Source organism: Lemur catta, chromosome 18, assembly GCF_020740605.2.
Source record: "Lemur catta isolate mLemCat1 chromosome 18, mLemCat1.pri, whole genome shotgun sequence".
Lineage (NCBI taxonomy): Eukaryota > Metazoa > Chordata > Mammalia > Primates > Lemuridae > Lemur > Lemur catta.
The window spans coordinates 505272-532101 of NC_059145.1; positions in this window are offsets into that span (position 1 = coordinate 505272).

Below are 26830 nucleotides of genomic sequence, written 5' to 3' on the forward strand. Positions count from 1 at the left end.
CTATCCTAGGGCTGATGCTAACCCTAACCCTAACCCTAACACTATCCTAGGGCTGATGCTAACCCTAATGCTAACCCTAACACTATCCTTGAACTGATGCTAACCCTAACCCTAACCCTAACACTATCCTAGGCCTGATGATAACCCTAACCCTAACCCTAACACTATCCTAGGGTTTATGTTAACCCTAACCCTAACACTCTCCTAGGGCTGATGCTAACCCTAACCCTAACCCTAACACTATCCTAGGGCTGATGATAACCCTAACCCTAACACTATCCTAGGGCTGATGCTAACCCTAACCCTAACTCTAACACTATCCTAGGGCTGATGCTAACCCTAACCCTAACACTATCCTAGGGCTGATGCTAACCCTAACCCTAACCCTAACATTATCCCAGGGCTGATGCTAACCCTAACCCTAACACTATCCTAGGGCTGATGCTAACCCTAACCCTAACCCTAACACTATCCTAGAGCTGATGCTAACCCTAACCCTAACCCTAACCCTAACCCTAATACTATCCTAGGGCTGATGCTAAACCTAACCCTAACCCTAACACTATCCTAGGGCGGATGCTAACCCTAACACTAACCCTAACACTATCCTAGAGCTGATGCTAACCCTAACCCTAACACTATCCTAGGGCTGATGCTAACCCTAACCCTAACCCTAACACTATCCTAGGACTGATGCTAACCCTAACCCTAACACTATCCTAGGGCTGATGCTAACCCTAACCCTAACCCTAACACTATCCTAGGGCTGATGCTAACCGTAACCCTAACACTATCCTAGGCCTGATGATAACCCTAACCCTAACCCTAACACTATCCTAGGGCTTATGCTAACCCTAACCCTAACACTATCCTAGGGCTGATGCTAAACCTAACCCTAACACTAACACTATCCTAGGGCTGATGCTAACCCTAACGCTAACCCTAACACTATCCTTGAACTGATGCTAACCCTAACTATAACCCTAACACTATCCTAGGCCTGATGATAACCCTAACCCTAACCCTAACACTATCCTAGGGTTTATGTTAACCCTAACCCTAACACTATCCTAGGGCTGATGCTAACCCTAACCCTAACACTCTCCTAGGGCTGATGCTAACCCTAACCCTAACCCTAACACTATCCTAGGGCTGATGATAACCCTAACCCTAACACTATCCTAGGGCTGATGCTAACCCTAACCCTAACTCTAACACTATCCTAGGGCTGATGCTAACCCTAACCCTAACACTATCCTAGGGCTGATGCTAACCCTAACCCTAACCCTAACATTATCCCAGGGCTGATGCTAACCCTAACCCTAACACTATCCTAGGGCTGATGCTAACCCTAACCCTAACCCTAACACTATCCTAGAGCTGATGCTAACCCTAACCCTAACCCTAACCCTAACCCTAATACTATCCTAGGGCTGATGCTAACCCTAACCCTAACCCTAACACTATCCTAGGGCTGATGCTAACCCTAACACTAACCCTAACACTATCCTAGAGCTGATGCTAACCCTAACCCTAACCCTAACCCTAACCCTAATACTATCCTAGGGCTGATGCTAACCCTAACCCTAATCCAAACACTATCCTAGGGCTGATGCTAACCCTAACACTAACCCTAACACTATCCTAGAGCTGATGCTAACCCTAACCCTAACCCTAACCCTAACCCTAATACTATCCTAGGGCTGATGCTAACCCTAACCCTAATCCAAACACTATCCTAGAGCTGATGCTAACCCTAACCCTAACCCTAACCCTAACCCTAATACTATCCTAGGGCTGATGCTAACCCTAACCCTAACCCTAACACTATCCTAGGGCTGATGCTAACCCTAACAGTAACCCTAACACTATCCTAGAGCTGATGCTAACCCTAACCCTAACCCTAACCCTAACCCTAATACTATCCTAGGGCTGATGCTAACCCTAACCCTAACCCTAACACTATCCTAGGGCTGATGCTAACCCTAATACTAACCCTAACACTATCCTAGAGCTGATGCTAACCCTAACCCTAACCCTAACCCTAACCCTAATACTATCCTAGGGCTGATGGTAACCCTAACCCTAACCCTAACACTATTCTAGGGCAGATGCTAACCCTAACGCTAACCCTAACACTATCCTTGAACTGATGCTAACCCTAACCCTAACCCTAACACTATCGTAGGCCTGATGATAACGCTAACCCTAACCCTAACACTATCCTAGGGTTTATGTTAACCCTAACCCTAACACTATCCTAGGGCTGATGCTAACACTAACCCTAACCCTAACACTATCCTAGGGTGGATGCTAACCCTCACTTTAACCCTAACACTATCCTAGGGCTGATGCTAACCCTAACACTAACACTATCCTAGGGCTGATGCTAACCCTAACCCTAACCCTAACACTATCCTAGGGCTGATGCTAACCCTAACCCTAAAAATATCCTAGGGCTGATGCTAACACTAACCCTAACCCTAACACTATCCTAGGGCTGATGCTAACCCTAACACTAACCCTAACACTATCCTAGGGCTGATGCTAACCCTAACCCTAACACTATCCTAGGCCTGATGATAACCCTAACCCTGAACCCTAACACTATCCTAGGGCTGATGCTAACCCTAACCCTGACACTATGCTAGGCCTGATGCTAACCCTAACCCTAACCCTAACACTATCCTAGGGCTTATGTTAACCCTAACCCTAACACTATCCTAGGGCTGATGCTAACCCTAACCCTAACCCTAACACTATCCTAGGGCTGATGCTAACCCTAACCCTAACACTATCCTAAGCCTGATGATAACAGTAACCCTAACCCAAACACTATCCTAGGGTTTATGTTAACCCTAACCCTAACACTATGCTATGGCTGATGCTAACCCTAACCCTAACACTATCCTAGGACTGATGCTAACCCTAACCCTAACACTATCCTAGGGCTGATGCTAACCCTAACCCTAACTCTATCCTAGGCCTGATGCTAACCCTAACCCTAACACTATCCTAGGCCTGATGCTAACCCTATCCCTAATCCTAACACTCTCCTAGGGCTGAGGCTAACCCTAACCCTAACACTATCCTAGGGCTGATGCTAACCCTATCCCTAACCCAAACACTATCCTAGGGTTGATGCTAACCCTAACCCTAACACTATCCTAGGGCTGATGCTAACCCTAACCCTAACCCTAACACTATCCTTGGGCTGATGCTAACCCTAACCCTAACACTATCCTGGGCCTGATGCTAACCCTAACCCTAACCCTAACATTATCCCAGGGCTGATGCTAACCCTAACCCTAACACTATCCTAGGGCTGATGCTAACCCTAACCCTAACCCTAACACTATCCTAGGGTTGATGCTAACCCTAACCCTAACCCTAACACTATCCTAGAGCTGATGCTAACCCTAACCCTAACCCTAACCCTAACCCTAATACTATCCTAGGGCTGATGCTAACCCTAACCCTAACCCTAACACTATCCTAGGGCTGATGCTAACCCTAACACTAACACTATGCTAGGGCTGATGCTAACCCTAACCCTACCCCTAACACTATCCTAGGGCTGATGATAACCCTAACCCTAACGCTAACACTATCCTAGGGCTGAGGCTAACCCTAACCCTAACACTATCCTACGGCTGATGCTAACCCTAACCCTAACCCTAACACTATCCTAAGGCTGATGGTAACCCTAACACTAACTCTATCCTAAGCCTGGTGCTAACCCTAACTCTAACCCTAACACTATCCTAGGGCTGATGCTAACCCTAACCCTAATAATATCTTAGGGCTGATGCTAACACTAACCCTAACCCTAACACTATCCTAGGGCTGATGCTAACCCTAACCCTAACCCTAACACTATCCTAGGGCTGATGCTAACCCTAACCCTAACACTATCCTAGGCCTGATGATAACCCTAACCCTAACCCTAACACTATCCTAGGGCTGATGCTCACCCTAACCCTAACACTATCCTAGGCCTGATGCTAACCCTAACCCTAACCCTAACACTATCCTAGGGCTAATGCTAACCCTAACCCTAACACTATTCTAGGCCTGATGCTAACCCTAACCCTAACACTATCCTAGGGATGATGCTAACCCTAACCCTAACCCTAACACTATCCTAGGCCTGATGCTAACCCTAACCCTAACCCTAACACTCTCCTAGGGCTGAGGCTAACCCTAACCCTAACACTATCCTAGGCCTGATGATAACCCTAACCCTAACCCAAACACTATCCTAGGGTTGATGCTAACCCTAACCCTAACACTATCCTAGGGCTGATGCTAACCCTAACCCTAACCCTAACACTATCCTTGGGCTGATGCTAACCCTAACACTAACACTATCGTGGGCCTGATGCTAACCCTAACCCTAACCCTAACACTATCCTAGGGCTGATGCTAACCCTAACCCTAACACTATCATAGGGCTGATGCTAACCCTAACCCTAACCCTAACACTATCCTACGGCTGATGCTAACCCTAACCCTAACACTATCCTAGGCCTGATGATAACCCTAACCCTAACAATAACACTATCCTAGGGCTTATGCTAACCCTAACCCTAACACTATCCTAGGGCTGATGCTAACCCTAACCCTAACACTAACACTATCCTAGGGCTGATGCTAACCCTAACGCTAACCCTAACACTATCCTTGAACTGATGCTAACCCTAACCCTAAGCCTAACACTATCCTAGGCCTGATGATAACCCTAACCCTAACCCTAACACTATCCTAGGGTTTATGTTAACCCTAACCCTAACACTACCCTAGGGCTGATGCTAACCCTAACCCTAACACTCTCCTAGGGCTGAGGCTAACCCTAACCCTAACCCTAACACTGTCCTAGGGCTGATGCTAACCCTAACCCTAACCCAAACACTATCCTAGGGTTGATGCTAACCCTAAACCTAACACTATCCTAGGGCTGATGCTAACCCTAACCCTAACCCTAACACTATCCTTGGGCTGATGCTAACCCTAACCCTAACACTATCCTGGGCCTGATGCTAACCCTAACCCTAACCCTAACACTATCCTAGGACTGATGCTAACCCTAACCCTAACACTATCCTAGGGCTGATGCTAACCCTAACCCTAACCCTAACACTATCCTAGGGCTGATGCTAACCCTAACGCTAACCCTAACACTATCCTTGAACTGATGCTAACCCTAACCCTAACCCTAACACTATCCTAGGCCTGATGATAACCCTAACCCTAACCCTAACACTATCCTAGGGTTTATGTTAACCCTAACCCTAACACTATCCTAGGGCTGATGCTAACCCTAACCCTAACACTCTCCTAGGGCTGATGCTAACCCTAACCATAACCCTAACACTATCCTAGGGCTGATGATAACCCTAACCCTAACACTATCCTAGGGCAGATGCTAACCCTAACCCTAACTCTAACACTATCCTAGGGCTGATGCTAACCCTAACCCTAACACTATCCTAGGGCTGATGCTAACCCTAACCCTAACCCTAACATTATCCCAGGGCTGATGCTAACCCTAACCCTAACACTATCCTGGGGCTGATGCTAACCCTAACCCTAACCCTAACACTATCCTAGAGCTGATGCTAACCCTAACCCTAACCCTAACCCTAACCCTAATAATATCCTAGGGCTGATGCTAACCCTAACCCTAACCCTAACACTATCCTAGGGCTGATGCTAACCCTAACACTAACCCTAACACTATCCTAGAGCTGATGCTAACCCTAACCCTAACCCTAACCCTAACCCTAATACTATCCTAGGGCTGATGCTAACCCTAACCCTAACCCAAACACTATCCTAGGGCTGATGCTAACCCTAACCCTAACACTATCCTTGGGCTGATGCTAACCCTAACCCTAACCCTAACACTATCCTAGGGCAGATGCTAACCCTAACGCTAACCCTAACGCTATCATTGAACTGATGCTAACCCTAACCCTAACCCTAACACTATCGTAGGCCTGATGATAACCCTAACCCTAACCCTAACACTATCCTAGGGTTTATGTTAACCCTAACCCTAACACTATCCTAGGCCTGATGCTAACCCTAACCCTAACACTATCCTAGGGCTGATGCTAACCGTAACCCTAACCCTAACACTATCCTAGGCCTGAGGCTAACCCTATCCCTTATCCTAACACTCTCCTAGGGCTGAGGCTAACCCTAACCCTAACACTATCCTAGGGCTGATGCTAACCCTATCCCTAACCCAAACACTATCCTAGGGTTGATGCTAACCCTAACCCTAACACTATCCTAGGGCTGATGCTAAACCTAACCCTAACCCTAACACTATACTTGGGCTGATGCTAACCCTAACCCTAACACTATCCTGGGCCTGATGCTAACCCTAACCCTAACCCTAACATTATCCCATTGCTGATGCTAACCCTAACACTAACACTAACCTAGGGCTGATGCTAACCCTAACCCTAACCCTAACACTATCCTAGGGCTGATGCTAACCCTAACCCTAACCCTAACACTATCCTAGAGCTGATGCTAACCCTAACCCTAACCCTAACCCTAACCCTAATACTATCCTAGGGCTGATGCTAACCCTAACCCTAACCCTAACACTATCCTAGGGCTGATGCTAACCCTAACCCTAACACTATCCTAGGCCTGATGCTAAACCTAACCCTAACCCTAACACTATCCTAGGGCTTATGCTAACCCTAACCCTAACACTATCCTAGGGCTGATGCTAACCCTAACCCTAACCCTAACACTATCCTAGGGCTGATGCTAACCCTAACCCTAACCCTAACACTATCCTAGGGCTGATGCTAAACTTAACCCTAACCCTAACACTATCCTATGGCTGATTCTAACCGTAACCCTATCACTATCCTAGGCCTGAAGCTAACCCTAACCCTTACCCTAACACTATCCTAGGGCTGATGCTAAACCTAACCATAACCCTAACACTATCCTAGGGCTGATGCTAACCTTAACCCTAACCCTAACACTATCCTAGGACTGATGCTAACCCTAACCCTAACACTATCCTAGGGCTGATGCTAACCCTAACCCTAACCCTAACACTATCCTAGGGCTGATGCTAACCCTAACCCTAACACTATCCTAGGCCTGATGATAACCCTAACCCTAACCCTAACACTATCCTAGGGCTTCTGCTAACCCTAACCCTAACACTATCCTAGGGCTGATGCTAACCCTAACCCTAACACTAACACTATCCTAGGGCTGATGCTAACCCTAACACTAACCCTAACACTATCCTTGAACTGATGCTAACCCTAACTATAACCCTAACACTATCCTAGGCCTGATGATAACCCTAACCCTAACCCTAACACTATCCTAGGGTTTATGTTAACCCTAACCCTAACACTATCCTAGGGCTGATGCTAACCCTAACCCTAACACTCTCCTAGGGCTGATGCTAACCCTAACCCTAACCCTAACACTATCCTAGGGCTGATGATAACCCTAACCCTAACACTATCCTAGGGTTGATGCTAACCCTAACCCTAACACTATCCTAGGGCTGATGCTAACCCTAACCCTAACTCTATCCTGGGCCTGATGCTAACCCTAACACTAACCCTAACATTATCCCAGGGCTGATGCTAACCCTAACCCTAACACTATCCTAGGGCTGATGCTAACCCTAACCCTAACCCTAACACTATCCTAGGGCTGATGCTAACCCTAACCCTAACCCTAACACTATCCTAGAGCTGATGCTAACCCTAACCCTAACCCTAACCCTAACCCTAATACTATCCTAGGGCTGATGCTAACCCTAACCCTAACCCTAACACTATCCTAGGGCTGATGCTAACCCTAACACTAACACTATGCTAGGGCTGATGCTAACCCTAACCCTACCCCTAACACTATCCTAGGGCTGATGCTAACCCTAACCCTAACGCTAACACTATCCTAGGGCTGAGGCTAACCCTAACCCTAACACTATCCTACGGCTGATGCTAACCCTAACCCTAACCCTAACACTATCCTAAGGCTGATGGTAACCCTAACACTAACACTATCCTAAGCCTGGGGCTAACCCTAACTCTAACCCTAACACTATCCTAGGGCTGATGCTAACCCTAACCCTAATAATATCTTAGGGCTGATGCTAACACTAACCCTAACCCTAACACTATCCTAGGGCTGATGCTAACCCTAACCCTAACCCTAACACTATCCTAGGGCTGATGCTAACCCTAACCCTAACACTATCCTAGGCCTGATGATAACCCTAACCCTAACCCTAACACTATCCTAGGGCTGATGCTCACCCTAACCCTAACACTATCCTAGGCCTGATGCTAACCCTAACCCTAACCCTAACACTATCCTAGGGCTCATGCTAACCCTAACCCTAACACTATTCTAGGCCTGATGCTAACCCTAACCCTAACACTATCCTAGGGATGATGCTAACCCTAACCCTAACCCTAACACTATCCTAGGCCTGATGCTAACCCTATCCCTAACCCTAACACTCTCCTAGGGCTGAGGGTAACCCTAACCCTAACACTATCCTAGGCCTGATGATAACCCTAACCTAACCCAAACACTATCCTAGGGTTGATGCTAACCCTAACCCTAACACTATCCTAGGGCTGATGCTAACCCTAATCCTAACCCTAACACTATCCTTGGGCTGATGCTAACCCTAACCATAACACTATCGTGGGCCTGATGCTAACCCTAACCCTAACCCTAACACTATCCTAGGGCTGATGCTAACCCTAACCCTAACACTATCATAGGGCTGATGCTAACCCTAACCCTAACCCTAACACTATCCTACGGCTGATGCTAACCCTAACCCTAACACTATCCTAGGCCTGATGATAACCCTAACCCTAACCCTAACACTATCCTAGGGCTTATGCTAACCCTAACCCTAACACTATCCTAGGGCTGATGCTAACCCTAACCCTAACACTAACACTATCCTAGGGCTGATGCTAACCCTAACGCTAACCCTAACACTATCCTTGAACTGATGCTAACCCTAACCCTAAGCCTAACACTATCCTAGGCCTGATGATAACCCTAACCCTAACCCTAACACTATCCTAGGGTTTATGTTAACCCTAACCCTAACACTACCCTAGGGCTGATGCTAACCCTAACCCTAACACTCTCCTAGGGCTGAGGCTAACCCTAACCCTAACCCTAACACTGTCCTAGGGCTGATGCTAACCCTAACACTAACCCAAACACTATCCTAGGGTTGATGCTAACCCTAAACCTAACACTATCCTAGGGCTGATGCTAACCCTAACCCTAACCCTAACACTATCCTTGGGCTGATGCTAACCCTAACCCTAACACTATCCTGGGCCTGATGCTAACCCTAACCCTAACCCTAACACTATCCTAGGACTGATGCTAACCCTAACCCTAACACTATCCTAGGGCTGATGCTAACCCTAACCCTAACCCTAACACTATCCTAGGGCTGATGCTAACCCTAATGCTAACCCTAACACTATCCTTGAACTGATGCTAACCCTAACCCTAACCCTAACACTATCCTAGGCCTGATGATAACCCTAACCCTAACCCTAACACTATCCTAGGGTTTATGTTAACCCTAACCCTAACACTATCCTAGGGCTGATGCTAACCCTAACCCTAACACTCTCCTAGGGCTGATGCTAACCCTAACCCTAACCCTAACACTATCCTAGGGCTGATGATAACCCTAACCCTAACACTATCCTAGGGCTGATGCTAACCCTAACCCTAACTCTAACACTATCCTAGGGCTGATGCTAACCCTAACCCTAACACTATCCTAGGGCTGATGCTAACCCTAACCCTAACCCTAACATTATCCCAGGGCTGATGCTAACCCTAACCCTAACACTATCCTAGGGCTGATGCTAACCCTAACCCTAACCCTAACACTATCCTGGAGCTGATGCTAACCCTAACCCTAACCCTAACCCTAACCCTAATACTATCCTAGGGCTGATGCTAAACCTAACCCTAACCCTAACACTATCCTAGGGCGGATGCTAACCCTAACACTAACCCTAACACTATCCTAGAGCTGATGCTAACCCTAACCCTAACACTATCCTAGGGCTGATGCTAACCCTAACCCTAACACTAACACTATCCTAGGACTGATGCTAACCCTAACCCTAACACTATCCTAGGGCTGATGCTAACCCTAACCCTAACCCTAACACTATCCTAGGGCTGATGCTAACCGTAACCCTAACACTATCCTAGGCCTGATGATAACCCTAACCCTAACCCTAACACTATCCTAGGGCTTATGCTAACCCTAACCCTAACACTATCCTAGGGCTGATGCTAACCCTAACCCTAACACTAACACTATCCTAGGGCTGATGCTAACCCTAACGCTAACCCTAACACTATCCTTGAACTGATGCTAACCCTAACTATAACCCTAACACTATCCTAGGCCTGATGATAACCCTAACCCTAACCCTAACACTATCCTAGGGTTTATGTTAACCCTAACCCTAACACTATCCTAGGGCTGATGCTAACCCTAACCCTAACCCTAACACTATCCTAGGGCTCATGCTAACCCTAACCCTAACACTATTCTAGGCCTGATGCTAACCCTAACCCTAACACTATCCTAGGGATGATGCTAACCCTAACCCTAACCCTAACACTATCCTAGGCCTGATGCTAACCCTATCCCTAACCCTAACACTCTCCTAGGGCTGAGGGTAACCCTAACCCTAACACTATCCTAGGCCTGATGATAACCCTAACCTAACCCAAACACTATCCTAGGGTTGATGCTAACCCTAACCCTAACACTATCCTAGGGCTGATGCTAACCCTAATCCTAACCCTAACACTATCCTTGGGCTGATGCTAACCCTAACCATAACACTATCGTGGGCCTGATGCTAACCCTAACCCTAACCCTAACACTATCCTAGGGCTGATGCTAACCCTAACCCTAACACTATCATAGGGCTGATGCTAACCCTAACCCTAACCCTAACACTATCCTACGGCTGATGCTAACCCTAACCCTAACACTATCCTAGGCCTGATGATAACCCTAACCCTAACCCTAACACTATCCTAGGGCTTATGCTAACCCTAACCCTAACACTATCCTAGGGCTGATGCTAACCCTAACCCTAACACTAACACTATCCTAGGGCTGATGCTAACCCTAACGCTAACCCTAACACTATCCTTGAACTGATGCTAACCCTAACCCTAAGCCTAACACTATCCTAGGCCTGATGATAACCCTAACCCTAACCCTAACACTATCCTAGGGTTTATGTTAACCCTAACCCTAACACTACCCTAGGGCTGATGCTAACCCTAACCCTAACACTCTCCTAGGGCTGAGGCTAACCCTAACCCTAACCCTAACACTGTCCTAGGGCTGATGCTAACCCTAACACTAACCCAAACACTATCCTAGGGTTGATGCTAACCCTAAACCTAACACTATCCTAGGGCTGATGCTAACCCTAACCCTAACCCTAACACTATCCTTGGGCTGATGCTAACCCTAACCCTAACACTATCCTGGGCCTGATGCTAACCCTAACCCTAACCCTAACACTATCCTAGGACTGATGCTAACCCTAACCCTAACACTATCCTAGGGCTGATGCTAACCCTAACCCTAACCCTAACACTATCCTAGGGCTGATGCTAACCCTAATGCTAACCCTAACACTATCCTTGAACTGATGCTAACCCTAACCCTAACCCTAACACTATCCTAGGCCTGATGATAACCCTAACCCTAACCCTAACACTATCCTAGGGTTTATGTTAACCCTAACCCTAACACTATCCTAGGGCTGATGCTAACCCTAACCCTAACACTCTCCTAGGGCTGATGCTAACCCTAACCCTAACCCTAACACTATCCTAGGGCTGATGATAACCCTAACCCTAACACTATCCTAGGGCTGATGCTAACCCTAACCCTAACTCTAACACTATCCTAGGGCTGATGCTAACCCTAACCCTAACACTATCCTAGGGCTGATGCTAACCCTAACCCTAACCCTAACATTATCCCAGGGGTGATGCTAACCCTAACCCTAACACTATCCTAGGGCTGATGCTAACCCTAACCCTAACCCTAACACTATCCTGGAGCTGATGCTAACCCTAACCCTAACCCTAACCCTAACCCTAATACTATCCTAGGGCTGATGCTAAACCTAACCCTAACCCTAACACTATCCTAGGGCGGATGCTAACCCTAACACTAACCCTAACACTATCCTAGAGCTGATGCTAACCCTAACCCTAACACTATCCTAGGGCTGATGCTAACCCTAACCCTAACCCTAACACTATCCTAGGACTGATGCTAACCCTAACCCTAACACTATCCTAGGGCTGATGCTAACCCTAACCCTAACCCTAACACTATCCTAGGGCTGATGCTAACCGTAACCCTAACACTATCCTAGGCCTGATGATAACCCTAACCCTAACCCTAACACTATCCTAGGGCTTATGCTAACCCTAACCCTAACACTATCCTAGGGCTGATGCTAACCCTAACCCTAACACTAACACTATCCTAGGGCTGATGCTAACCCTAACGCTAACCCTAACACTATCCTTGAACTGATGCTAACCCTAACTATAACCCTAACACTATCCTAGGCCTGATGATAACCCTAACCCTAACCCTAACACTATCCTAGGGTTTATGTTAACCCTAACCCTAACACTATCCTAGGGCTGATGCTAACCCTAACCCTAACACTCTCCTAGGGCTGATGCTAACCCTAACCCTAACCCTAACACTATCCTAGGGCTGATGATAACCCTAACCCTAACACTATCCTAGGGCTGATGCTAACCCTAACCCTAACTCTAACACTATCCTAGGGCTGATGCTAACCCTAACCCTAACACTATCCTAGGGCTGATGCTAACCCTAACCCTAACCCTAACATTATCCCAGGGCTGATGCTAACCCTAACCCTAACAGTATCCTAGGGCTGATGCTAACCCTAACCCTAACCCTAACACTATCCTAGAGCTGATGCTAACCCTAACCCTAACCCTAACCCTAACCCTAATACTATCCTAGGGCTGATGCTAACCCTAACCCTAACCCTAACACTATCCTAGGGCTGATGCTAACCCTAACACTAACCCTAACACTATCCTAGAGCTGATGCTAACCCTAACCCTAACCCTAACCCTAACCCTAATACTATCCTAGGGCTGATGCTAACCCTAACCCTAATCCAAACACTATCCTAGGGCTGATGCTAACCCTAACACTAACCCTAACACTATCCTAGAGCTGATGCTAACCCTAACCCTAACCCTAACCCTAACCCTAATACTATCCTAGGGCTGATGCTAACCCTAACCCTAATCCAAACACTATCCTAGAGCTGATGCTAACCCTAACCCTAACCCTAACCCTAACCCTAATACTATCCTAGGGCTGATGCTAACCCTAACCCTAACCCTAACACTATCCTAGGGCTGATGCTAACCCTAACACTAACCCTAACACTATCCTAGAGCTGATGCTAACCCTAACCCTAACCCTAACCCTAACCCTAATACTATCCTAGGGCTGATGCTAACCCTAACCCTAACCCTAACACTATCCTAGGGCTGATGCTAACCCTAATACTAACCCTAACACTATCCTAGAGCTGATGCTAACCCTAACCCTAACCCTAACCCTAACCCTAATACTATCCTAGGGCTGATGGTAACCCTAACCCTAACCCTAACACTATTCTAGGGCAGATGCTAACCCTAACGCTAACCCTAACACTATCCTTGAACTGATGCTAACCCTAACCCTAACCCTAACACTATCGTAGGCCTGATGATAACGCTAACCCTAACCCTAACACTATCCTAGGGTTTATGTTAACCCTAACCCTAACACTATCCTAGGGCTGATGCTAACACTAACCCTAACCCTAACACTATCCTAGGGTGGATGCTAACCCTAACTTTAACCCTAACACTATCCTAGGGCTGATGCTAACCCTAACACTAACACTATCCTAGGGCTGATGCTAACCCTAACCCTAACCCTAACACTATCCTAGGGCTGATGCTAACCCTAACCCTAAAAATATCCTAGGGCTGATGCTAACACTAACCCTAACCCTAACACTATCCTAGGGCTGATGCTAACCCTAACACTAACCCTAACACTATCCTAGGGCTGATGCTAACCCTAACCCTAACACTATCCTAGGCCTGATGATAACCCTAACCCTGAACCCTAACACTATCCTAGGGCTGATGCTAACCCTAACCCTGACACTATGCTAGGCCTGATGCTAACCCTAACCCTAACCCTAACACTATCCTAGGGCTTATGTTAACCCTAACCCTAACACTATCCTAGGGCTGATGCTAACCCTAACCCTAACCCTAACACTATCCTAGGGCTGATGCTAACCCTAAACCTAACCCTAACACTATCCTAGGGATGATGCTAAACTTAACCCTAAACCTAACACTATCCTAGGGCTGATTCTAACCGTAACCCTAACACTATCCTAGGCCTGATGCTAACCCTAACCCTTACCCTAACACTATCCTAGGGCTGATGCTAAACCTAACCATAACCCTAACACTATCCTAGGGCTGATGCTAACCCTAACCCTAACCCTAACACTATCCTAGGGCTCATGCTAACCCTAACCCTAACACTATTCTAGGCCTGATGCTAACCCTAACCCTAACACTATCCTAGGGCTGATGCTAACCCTAACCCTAACCCTAACACTATCCTAGGCCTGATGCTAACCCTATCCCTAACCCTAACACTCTCCTAGGGCTGAGGCTAACCCTAACCCTAACACTATCCTCGGGCTGATGCTAACCCTAACCCTAACCCAAACACTATCCTAGGGTTGATGCTAACCCTAACCCTAACACTATCCTAGGGCTGATGCTAACCCTAACCCTAACCCTAACACTATCCTTGGGCTGATGCTAACCCTAACCCTAACACTATCCTGGGCCTGATGCTAACCCTAACCCTAACCCTAACACTATCCTAGGACTGATGCTAACCCTAACCCTAACACTATCCTAGGGCTGATGCTAACCCTAACCTTAACCCTAACACTATCCTAGGGCTGATGCTAACCCTAACGCTAACCCTAACACTATCCTTGAACTGATGCTAACCCTAACCCTAACCCTAACACTATCCTAGGCCTGATGATAACCCTAACCCTAACCCTAACACTATCCTAGGGTTTATGTTAACCCTAACCCTAACACTATCCTAGGGCTAATGCTAACCCTAACCCTAACACTCTCCTAGGGCTGATGCTAACCCTAACCCTAACCCTAACAGTATCCTAGGGCTGATGATAACCCTAACCCTAACACTATCCTAGGGCTGATGCTAACCCTAACCCTAACTCTAACACTATCCTAGGGCTGATGCTAACCATAACCCTAACACTATCCTAGGGCTGATGCTAACCCTAACCCTAACCCTAACATTATCCCAGGGCTGATGCTAACCCCAACCCTAACACTATCCTAGGGCTGATGCTAACCCTAACCCTAACACTAACACTATCCTAGAGCTGATGCTAACCCTAACCCTAACCCTAACCCTAACCCTAATACTATCCTAGGGCTGATGCTAACCCTAACCCTAACCTTAACACTATCCTAGGGCTGATGCTAACCCTAACACTAACCCTAACACTATCCTAGGGCTGATGCTAACCCTAACCCTAACCCTAACACTATCCTAGAGCTGATGCTAACCCTAACCCTAACCCTAACCCTAACCCTAATACTATCCTAGGGCTGATGCTAACCCTAACCCTAACCCAAACACTATCCTAGGGCTGATGCTAACCCTAACCCTAACACTATCCTAGAGCTGATGCTAACCCTAACCCTAACCCTAACCCTAACCCTAATACTATCCTAGGGCTGATGCTAACCCTAACCCTAACCCTAACACTATTCTAGGGCAGATGCTAACCCTAACGCTAACCCTAACACTATCCTTGAACTGATGCTAACCCTAACTCTAACCCTAACACTATCGTAGGCCTGATGATAACCCTAACCCTAACCCTAACATTATCCCAGGGCTGATGCTAACCCTAACCCTAACACTATCCTAGAGCTGATGCTAACCCTAACCCTAACCCTAACCCTAACCCTAATACTATCCTAGGGCTGATGCTAACCCTAACCCTAACCCTAACACTATTCTAGGGCAGATGCTAACCCTAACGCTAACCCTAACACTATCCTTGAACTGATGCTAACCCTAACCCGAACCCTAACACTATCGTAGGCCTGATGATAACCCTAACCCTAACACTATCCTAGGCCTGATGATAACCCTAACCCTAACCCTAACACTATCCTAGGGCTTATGCTAACCCTAACCCTAACACTATCCTAGGGCTGATGCTAACCCTAACCCTAACCCTAACACTATCCTAGGGATGATGCTAAACTTAACCCTAAACCTAACACTATCCTAGGGCTGATTCTAACCGTAACCCTAACACTATCCTAGGCCTGATGCTAACCCTAACCCTTACCCTAACACTATCCTAGGGCTGATGCTAAACATAACCATAACCCTAACACTATCCTAGGGCTGATGCTAACCCTAACCCTAACCCTAACACTATCCTAGGGCTCATGCTAACCCTAACCCTAACACTATTCTAGGCCTGATGCTAACCCTAACCCTAACACTATCCTAGGGCTGATGCTAACCCTAACCCTAACCCTAACACTATCCTAGGCCTGATGCTAACCCTATCCCTAACCCTAACACTCTCCTAGGGCTGAGGCTAACCCTAACCCTAACACTATCCTCGGGCTGATGCTAACCCTAACCCTAACCCAAACACTATCCTAGGGTTGATGCTAACCCTAACCCTAACACTATCCTAGGGCTGATGCTAACCCTAACCCTAACCCTAACACTATCCTTGGGCTGATGCTAACCCTAACCCTAACACTATCCTGGGCCTGATGCTAACCCTAACCCTAACCCTAACACTATCCTAGGACTGATGCTAACCCTAACCCTAACACTATCCTAGGGCTGATGCTAACCCTAACCTTAACCCTAACACTATCCTAGGGCTGATGCTAACCCTAACGCTAACCCTAACACTATCCTTGAACTGATGCTAACCCTAACCCTAACCCTAACACTATCCTAGGCCTGATGATAACCCTAACCCTAACCCTAACACTATCCTAGGGTTTATGTTAACCCTAACCCTAACACTATCCTAGGGCTGATGCTAACCCTAACCCTAACACTCTCCTAGGGCTGATGCTAACCCTAACCCTAACCCTAACAGTATCCTAGGGCTGATGATAACCCTAACCCTAACACTATCCTAGGGCTGATGCTAACCCTAACCCTAACACTATCCTAGGGCTGATGCTAACCCTAACCCTAACCCTAACATTATCCCAGGGCTGATGCTAACCCCAACCCTAACACTATCCTAGGGCTGATGCTAACCCTAACCCTAACACTAACACTATCCTAGAGCTGATGCTAACCCTAACCCTAACCCTAACCCTAACCCTAATACTATCCTAGGGCTGATGCTAACCCTAACCCTAACCTTAACACTATCCTAGGGCTGATGCTAACCCTAACACTAACCCTAACACTATCCTAGGGCTGATGCTAACCCTAACCCTAACCCTAACACTATCCTAGAGCTGATGCTAACCCTAACCCTAACCCTAACCCTAACCCTAATACTATCCTAGGGCTGATGCTAACCCTAACCCTAACCCAAACACTATCCTAGGGCTGATGCTAACCCTAACCCTAACACTATCCTAGAGCTGATGCTAACCCTAACCCTAACCCTAACCCTAACCCTAATACTATCCTAGGGCTGATGCTAACCCTAACCCTAACCCTAACACTATTCTAGGGCAGATGCTAACCCTAACGCTAACCCTAACACTATCCTTGAACTGATGCTAACCCTAACTCTAACCCTAACACTATCGTAGGCCTGATGGTAACCCTAACCCTAACCCTAACATTATCCCAGGGCTGATGCTAACCCTAACCCTAACACTATCCTAGAGCTGATGCTAACCCTAACCCTAACCCTAACCCTAACCCTAATACTATCCTAGGGCTGATGCTAACCCTAACCCTAACCCTAACACTATTCTAGGGCAGATGCTAACCCTAACGCTAACCCTAACACTATCCTTGAACTGATGCTAACCCTAACCCGAACCCTAACACTATCGTAGGCCTGATGATAACCCTAACCCTAACCCTAACACTATCCTAGGGTTTATGTTAACCCTAACCCTAACACTATCCTAGGGCTGATGCTAACACTAACCCTAACCCTAACACTATCCTAGGGCGGATGCTAACCCTAACTTTAACCCTAACACTATCCTAGGGCTGATGCTAACCCTAACACTAACACTATCCTAGGGCTGATGCTAACCCTAACCCTAACCCTAACACTATCCTAGGGCTGATGCTAACCCTAACCCTAAAAATATCCTAGGGCTGATGCTAACACTAACCCTAACCCTAACACTATCCTAGGGCTGATGCTAACCCTAACACTAACCCTAACACTATCCTAGGGCTGATGCTAACCCTAACCCTAACACTATCCTAGGCCTGATGATAACCCTAACCCTGAACCCTAACACTATCCTAGGGCTGATGCTAACCCTAACCCTGACACTATGCTAGGCCTGATGCTAACCCTAACCCTAACCCTAACACTATCCTAGGGCTTATGTTAACCCTAACCCTAACACTATCCTAGGGCTGATGCTAACCCTAACCCTAACCCTAACACTATCCTAGGGCTGATGCTAACCCTAAACCTAACCCTAACACTATCCTAGGGCTGATGCTAAACTTAACCCTAAACCTAACACTATCCTAGGGCTGATTCTAACCGTAACCCTAACACTATCCTAGGCCTGATGCTAACCCTAACCCTTACCCTAACACTATCCTAGGGCTGATGCTAAACCTAACCATAACCCTAACACTATCCTAGGGCTGATGCTAACCCTAACCCTAACCCTAACACTATCCTAGGGCTCATGCTAACCCTAACCCTAACACTATTCTAGGCCTGATGCTAACCCTAACCCTAACACTATCCTAGGGCTGATGCTAACCCTAACCCTAACCCTAACACTATCCTAGGCCTTATGCTAAACCTATCCCTAACCCTAACACTCTCCTAGGGCTGAGGCTAACCCTAACCCTAACACTATCCTCGGGCTGATGCTAACCCTAACCCTAACCCAAACACTATCCTAGGGTTGATGCTAACCCTAACCCTAACACTATCCTAGGGCTGATGCTAACCCTAACCCTAACCCTAACACTATCCTTGGGCTGATGCTAACCCTAACCCTAACACTATCCTGGGCCTGATGCTAACCCTAACCCTAACACTATCCTAGGGCTGATGCTAACCCTAACCCTAACCCTAACACTATCCTAGGGCTGATGCTAACCCTAACGCTAACCCTAACACTATCCTTGAACTGATGCTAACCCTAACCCTAACCCTAACACTATCCTAGGCCTGATGATAACCCTAACCCTAACCCTAACACTATCCTAGGGTTTATGTTAACCCTAACCCTAACACTATCCTAGGGCTGATGCTAACCCTAACCCTAACACTCTCCTAGGGCTGATGCTAACCCTAACCCTAACCCTAACACTATCCTAGGGCTGATGATAACCCTAACCCTAACACTATCCTAGGGCTGATGCTAACCCTAACCCTAACCCTAACACTATCCTAGGGCTCATGCTAACCCTAACCCTAACACTATTCTAGGCCTGATGCTAACCCTAACCCTAACACTATCCTAGGGCTGATACTAACCCTAACCCTAACACTATCCTAGGGCTGATGCTAACCCTAACCCTAACCCTAACATTATCCCAGGGCTGATGCTAACCCCAACCCTAACACTATCCTAGGGCTGATGCTAACCCTATCCCTAATCCTAACACTCTCCTAGGGCTGAGGCTAACCCTAACCCTAACACTATCCTAGGGCTGATGCTAACCCTATCCCTAACCCAAACACTATCCTAGGGTTGATGCTAACCCTAACCCTAACACTATCCTAGGGCTGATGCTAACCCTAACCCTAACCCTAACACTATCCTAGGGCTGATGCTAACCCTAACCCTAACACTATCCTGGGACTGATGCTAACCCTAACCCTAACCCTAACATTATCCCAGGGCTGATGCTAACCCTAACCCTAACACTATCCTAGGGCTGATGCTAACCCTAACCCTAACACTATCCTAGGGCTGATGCTAACCCTAAACCTAACCCTAACACTATCCTAGGGCTGATGCTAAACTTAACCCTAAACCTAACACTATCCTAGGGCTGATTCTAACCGTAACCCTAACACTATCCTAGGCCTGACGCTAACCCTAACCCTTACCCTAACACTATCCTAGGGCTGATGCTAAACCTAACCATAACCCTAACACTATCCTAGGGCTGATGCTAACCCTAACCCTAACCCTAACACTATCCTGGGGCTCATGCTATCCCTAACCCTAACACTATTCTAGGCCTTATGCTAACCCTAACCCTAACACTATCCTAGGGCTGATGGTAACCCTAACCCTAACCCTAACACTATCCTAGGCCTGATGCTAACCCTATCCCTAACCCTAACACTCTCCTAGGGCTGAGGCTAACCCTAACCCTAACACTATCCTAGGGCTGATGCTAACCCTAACCCTAACCGAAACACTATCCTAGGGTTGATGCTAACCCTAACCCTAACACTATCCTAGGGCTGATGCTAACCCTAACCCTAACCCTAACACTATCCTTGGGCTGATGCTAACCCTAACCCTAACCCTAACACTCTCCTAGGGCTGAGGCTAACCCTAACCCTAACAGTATACTAGGGCTGATGCTAACCCTAACCCTAACCCAAACACTATCCTAGGGTTGAAGCTAACCCTAACCCTAACACTATCCTAGGGCTGATGCTAACCCTAACCCTACCCTAACACTATGCTTGGGCTGATGCTAACCCTAACCCTAACACTATCCTGGGCCACATGCTAACCCTAACCCTAACCTTAACACTATCCTAGGGCTGATGCTAACCCTAACCCTAACACTATCATTGGGCTGATGCTAACCCTAACCCTAACCCTAACACTATCCTAGGGCAGATGCTAACCCTAACGCTAACCCTAACACTATCCTTGAACTGATGCTAACCCTAACCCTAACACTAACAGTATCCTAGGCCTGATGATAACCCTAACCCTAACCCTAACACTATCCTAGGGTTTATGTTAACATTAACCCTAACACTATCCTGGGGCTGATGCTAACCCTAACCCTAACCCTAACACTATCCTAGGGCAGATGCTAACCCTAACCCTAACCCTAACACTATCCTAGGGCTGATGCTAACCCTAACACTAACACTATCCTAGGGCTGATGCTAACCCTAACACTAAACCTAACACTATCCTAGGGCGGATGCTAACCCTAACCCTAACCCTAACACTATCCTAGGGCTGATGCTAACCCTAACCCTAACACTATCCTAGGCCTGATGATAACCCTAACCCTAACCCTAACACTATCCTAGGGCTGATGCTAACCCTAACACTAACACTATCCTAGGGCTGATGCTAACCCTAACCCTAACCCTAACACTCTCCAAACGCTGATGCTAACCCTAACCCTAACCCTAACACTATCCTAGGGCTGATGCTAACCCTAACCCTAACACTATCCTAGGGCTGATGCTAACCCTAACCCTAACACTATCCTAGGCCTGATGCTAACCCTAACCCTAACCCTAACACTATCCTAGGGCTGATGCTAACCCTAACCCTAACCTTAACACTATCCTAGGGCAGATGCTAACCCTAACCCTAACACTATCCTAGGCCTGATGATAACCCTATCCCTAACCCTAACACTATGCTTGGGCTGATGCTAACCCTAACCCTAACACTATCCTGGGCCTGATGCTAACCCTAACCCTAACCCTAACACTATCCTAGGGCTGATGCTAACCCTAACCCTAACACTATCATTGGGCTGATGCTAACCCTAACCCTAACCCTAACACTATCCTAGGGCAGATGCTAACCCTAACGCTAACCCTAACACTATCCTTGAACTGATACTAACCCTAACCCTAACCCTAACAGTATCCTAGGCCTGATGATAACCCTAACCCTAACCCTAACACTATCCTAGGGTTTATGTTAACATTAACCCTAACACTATCCTAGGGCTGATGCTAACCCTATCCCTAACCCTAACACTATCCTAGGGCGGATGCTAACCCTAACCCTAACCCTAACACTATCCTAGGGCTGATGCTAACCCTAACCCTAAACCTAACACTCTCCAAACGCTGATGCTAACCCTAACCCTAACCCTAACACTATCCTAGGGCTGATGCTAACCCTAACCCTAACACTATCCTAGGGCTGATGCTAACCCTAACCCTAACACTATCCTAGGCCTGATGCTAACCCTAACCCTAACCCTAACACTATCCTAGGGCTGATGCTAACCCTAACCCTAACCTTAACACTATCCTAGGGCTGATGCTAACCCTAACCCTAACACTATCCTAGGGCTGATGCTAACCCTAACCCTAACCCTAACACTATCCTAGGGCTGATGCTAACCCTAACCCTAACACTATCCTAGGGCTGATGCTAACCCTAACCCTAACCCTAACACTCTCCAAACGCTGATGCTAACCCTAACCCTAACCCTAACACTATCCTAGGCCTGATGATAACCCTAACCCTAACCCTAACACTGTCCTAGGGCTGATGCTAACCCTAACCCTAACACTATCCTAGGGCTGATGCTAACCCTAACCCTAACCCTAACACTATCCTAGGGCTGATGCTAACCCTAACGCTGACCCTAAAACTATCCTTGAACTGATGCTAACCCTAACCCTAACCCTAACACTATCCTAGGCCTGATGATAACCCTAACCCTAACCCTAACACTATCCTAGGGTTTATGTTAACCCTAACCCTAACACTATCCTAGAGCTGATGCTAACCCTAACCCTAACCCTAACACTATCCTAGGGCGGATGCTAACCCTAACCCTAACCCTAACACTATCCTAGGGCTGATGCTAACCATAACACTAACACTATCCTGGGGTGATGCAAACCCTAACCCTAACCCTAACACTATCCTAGGGCTGATGCTAACCCTAAACTTAACTCTAACACTATCTTAGGCTGAGGCTAACCCTAACCCTAACACTATCCTACTGCTGATGCTAACCCTATCCTTAACCCTAACACTATCCTAGGGCTGATGCTAACCCTAACCCTAACACTATCCTAGGCCTGATGCTAACCCTAACCCTAACCCTAACACTATCCTAGGGTTGATGCTAACCCTAACCCTAACACTATCCTAGGGCTGATGCTAACCCTAACCCTAACCCTAACACTATCCTTGGGCTGATGCTAACCCTAACCCTAACACTATCCTGGGCCTGATGCTAACCCTAACCCTAACCCTAACACTATCCTAGGGCTGATGCTAACCCTAACCCTAACACTATCTTTGGGCTGATGCTAACCCTAACCGTAACCCTAACACTATCCTAGGGCAGATGCTAACCCTAACGCTAACCCTAACACTATCCTTGAACTGATGCTAACCCTAACCCTAACCCTAACAGTATCCTAGGCCTGATGATAACCCTAACCCTAACCCTAACACTATCCTAGGGTTTATGTTAACATTAACCCTAACAGTATCCTAGGGCTGATGCTAACCCTAACCCTAACCCTAACACTATCCTAGGGCGGATGCTAACCCTAACCCTAACCCTAACACTATCCTAGGGCTGATGCTAACCCTAACACTAACACTATCCTAGGGCTGATGCTAACCCTAACCCTAACCCTAACATTATCCTAGGGCTGATGCTAACCCTAACCCTAACTATAACACTATCTTAGGGCTGAGGCTAACCCTAACCCTAACACTATCCTACGGCTTATGCTAACCCTAACCCTAACCCTAACACTATCCTAGGGCTGAGGCTAACCCTAACCCTAACACTATCCTAGGCCTGATGCTAACCCTAAACCTAACCCTAACACTATCCTAGGGCTGATGCTAACCCTAACCCTAACCCTATCCTAGGGCTGATGCTAACCCTAACCCTAACACTATCCTAGGCCTGATGTTAACCCTAACACTAACCCTAACACTATCCTAGGGCTGATGCTAACCCTAAACCTAACACTATCCTAGGGCTGATGCTAACCCTAACCCTAACCCTAACACTATCCTAGGGCTGATGCTAACCCTAACGCTAACCCTAACACTATCCTTGAAATGATGCGAACCCTAACCCTAACCCTAACACTATCCTAGGCCTGATGATAACCCTAACCCTAACCCTAACACTATCCTAGGGTTTATGTTAACCCTAACCCCAACACTATCCTAGGGCTGATGCTAACCCTAACCCTAAACCTAACACTATCCTAGGGCGGATGCTAACCCTAACCCTAACCCTAACACTATCCTAGGGCTGATGCTAACCCTAACCCTAAACCTAACACTATCCTAGGGCGGATGCTAACCCTAACCCTAACCCTAACACTATCCTAGGGCTGATGCTAAGCCTAACCCTAACACTATCCTAGGCCTGATGATAACCCTAACCCTAACCCTAACACTATCCTAGGGCTTATGCTAACCCTAACCCTAACACTATCCTAGGGCTGATGCTAACCCTAACCCTAACCCTAACACTATCCTAGGGCTGATGCTAAACCTAACGCTAACCCTAACACTATCCTTGAACTGATGCTAACCCTAACCCTAACCCCAACACTATCCTAGGCCTGATGATAACCCTAACCCTAACCCTAACACTATCCTAGGGTTTATGTTAACCCTAACCCTAACACTATCCTAGGGCTGATGCTAACCCTAACCCTAAACCTAACACTATCCTAGGGCGGATGCTAACCCTAACCATAACCCTAACACTATCCTAGTGCTGATGCTAACCCTAACACTAACACTATCCTAGGGCTGATGCTAACCCTAACCCTAACCCTATCACTCTCCAAACGCTGATGCTAACCCTAACCCTAACCCTAACACTATCCTAGGGCTGATGCTAACCCTAACCCTAACACTATCCTAGGGATGATGCTAACCCTAACCCTAACCCTAACACTATCCTAGGGCTGATGCTAACCCTAACACTATCCTTGAACTGATGCTAACCCTAAACCTAACCCTAAAACTATCCTAGGCCTGATGATAACTCTAACCCTAACCCTAACACTATCCTAGGGTTTATGTTAACCCTAACCCTAACACTATCCTAGGGCTGATGCTAACCCTAACCCTAACACTATCCTAGGGCTGATGCTAACCCTAACCCTAACCCTATCACTATCCTAGGGTTGATGCTAACCCTAACCCTAACACTATCCTAGGGCTGATGCTAACCCTAACCCTAACCCTAACACTATCCTAGGGCTGATGCTAACCCTAACCCTAACACTATCCTAGGGCTGATGCTAACCCTAACCCTAACCCTAACACTATCCTAGGGCTGATGCTAACCCTAACCCTAACACCATCCTAGGGCTGATGCTAACCCTAACCCTAACACCATCCTAGGGCTGATGCTAACCCTAACCCTAACCCTAACACTATCCTAGGGCTGATGCTAACCCTAACCCTAACACCATCCTAGGGCTGATGCTAACCCTAACCCTAACCCTAACACTATCCTAGGGCTGATGCTAACCCTAACCCTAACCCTAACACTATCCTAGGGCTGATGCTAACCCTAACCCTAACCCTAACACTATCTTTGGGCTGATGCTAACCCTAACCCTAAAACTATCCTAGGCCTGACGCTAACCCTAACCCTTACCCTAACACTATCCTAGGGCTGATGCTAAACCTAACCATAACCCTAACACTATCCTAGGGCTGATGCTAACCCTAACCCTAACCCTAACACTATCCTGGGGCTCATGCTATCCCTAACCCTAACACTATTCTAGGCCTTATGCTAACCCTAACCCTAACACTATCCTAGGGCTGATGGTAACCCTAACCCTAACCCTAACACTATCCTAGGCCTGATGCTAACCCTATCCCTAACCCTAACACTCTCCTAGGGCTGAGGCTAACCCTAACCCTAACACTATCCTAGGGCTGATGCTAACCCTAACCCTAACCGAAACACTATCCTAGGGTTGATGCTAACCCTAACCCTAACACTATCCTAGGGCTGATGCTAACCCTAACCCTAACCCTAACACTATCCTTGGGCTGATGCTAACCCTAACCCTAACCCTAACACTCTCCTAGGGCTGAGGCTAACCCTAACCCTAACAGTATACTAGGGCTGATGCTAACCCTAACCCTAACCCAAACACTATCCTAGGGTTGAAGCTAACCCTAACCCTAACACTATCCTAGGGCTGATGCTAACCCTAACCCTAACCCTAACACTATGCTTGGGCTGATGCTAACCCTAACCCTAACACTATCCTGGGCCACATGCTAACCCTAACCCTAACCTTAACACTATCCTAGGGCTGATGCTAACCCTAACCCTAACACTATCATTGGGCTGATGCTAACCCTAACCCTAACCCTAACACTATCCTAGGGCAGATGCTAACCCTAACGCTAACCCTAACACTATCCTTGAACTGATGCTAACCCTAACCCTAACCCTAAC